This window comes from Myotis davidii, unplaced genomic scaffold, assembly GCF_000327345.1.
Source record: "Myotis davidii unplaced genomic scaffold, ASM32734v1 scaffold490, whole genome shotgun sequence".
Lineage (NCBI taxonomy): Eukaryota > Metazoa > Chordata > Mammalia > Chiroptera > Vespertilionidae > Myotis > Myotis davidii.
Genome location: NW_006281995.1, coordinates 322,402 through 324,000, shown reverse-complemented (window position 1 = coordinate 324,000; position 1,599 = coordinate 322,402). Strand labels below are relative to the sequence as shown.

The 1,599-nt window shown below is 57.7% G+C and overlaps 1 pseudogene; it reads left to right on the top strand.

The window, feature by feature from the left end:
• Positions 1-802: 802 nt before the first annotated feature.
• Positions 803-1,338, top strand: LOC102761520 (annotated as a pseudogene).
• Positions 1,339-1,599: the final 261 nt, after the last annotated feature.

Below are 1,599 nucleotides of genomic sequence, written 5' to 3'. Positions count from 1 at the left end.
GCTCTGTGCCTGATAGGGGGGCGCTCCCCAACCCCCTCATCACCCTGCGGCTCTGTGTGTGACAGGGGGCAGTGTCCCCACTCCCCTATCGGCCCTACTCTGTGAGTGACAGGGTGGAGCTCCTCAACCCCCTGATTGGCCCTGCTCTGTGCGTGACAGGAGGTGCTGCCACAACCTCCCCATCGACCCTGCCTTGACTGTGACGGGGGTGGTGCCCCAACCCCCAATCGGTCCTACCCTGAGTGTGACTGAGGAGGGCATCGCAACCTCCCAATCCGCCCTGCTCTGTGCATGACAGGGGGCGGTGCCCCAACTCCCCAATCAGCCCTGCTCTGAGCCTGACCAGGGGCTGCACCTAGGGATTGGGCCTGCCCTCTGCCACCCAGGAGCAGGCCTAATTCAGCAGTTCGTTATCTCCTGAGGGGTCTCAGTCTGTGAGGGCACAGGCCGGGCTGAGGGATCCCCTTTCCCCCATGTGCACAAATTTTTGTGCACTGGGCCTCTAGTCCTATATAATAAAAGCCCAGTAACCAAAACAGCAAATGACCAGAATGACCAGAGACCAGAACCACCACGGCCCCTCACCTGGGCTTGCCCCGTCCCCAGCAAGTGGTTAGGTGCGATCAGGCAGCCAGGCATAGCCTCGTGATCGATCACCTCAAAGAGGGAGACCCAGGCTTCCAACCACATCCTGTGGTTGGCAGCTGCGATAGGAGGCACTGGCAGTGGTCGACACTGAGTGGGCATGGTGCCTTCAACCTGGTCCAGGCCCCGGGGTTGTTGCCTCTGCCTGTGGCTTCTTCAGGGCTGGACTGCCACTCCTGTTATGATGCCTGGGAAGATCCCAGGCCCTTCCATGACTGCAGGCTCTCTGCCAGGGCTTGGCCCCCTGTCCAGACTCCCCAGCTCCGCCCTAACTGCAGAGGAGCTGAAATACACTGACATCCACAACACTGGGGCCATGATAAACCTTTTGCACTTCCTGGAGGTGAAACTGTGCCTCAACCTGTGAAAGGTGAGTTAGACAAGGAAGAAAAGTGGAGTAAAAGACACCAGGAAAAGAATAAAGTGGCGGCAGCCTCATGCTGGAACAAGAAGAAGGAGCAGAGAGTTTCTGCGGAGCAGGAAGTTCCCCCAGAGCTTCTGTAGCAGGAATCTGAGTGGCTGGAGCTCATGAATGCAGAGCTGAAAACCCAGATGGAGGAGCTGAAGCAGGAGTGGCAGCAGCTCATCCTGATGCTCAACCGGCATTGCCCCACCTGCATCGTTAGGACCAACAGTGTTAAGACCCCCAACTCAGAAGGTAACCCACTGCTGGAGCAGCTGGAGAAGAAGTGACCATGGGCTGAGAGGAGAAGGAGGATATGGGGAGAGGGAGGAGGAGGAGGGTCCCAGAAGGCTCTTCTTTGCTGCATAAAAAACTCTTCACTGAGGCTCAGCACAGCCAGCATTGGCCGGGCTTTTTTGTGAAACTCAGATCAGCCACACCAGGGGAGGAAACCCAGGCTGATGAAACCCAGGACCAAGCACTGAGACCAAAGTAGTCCTGAAGGGAACCTATTCTGCCTGGGGCCATACTTGTAGGAGGCAGGGCAGAGG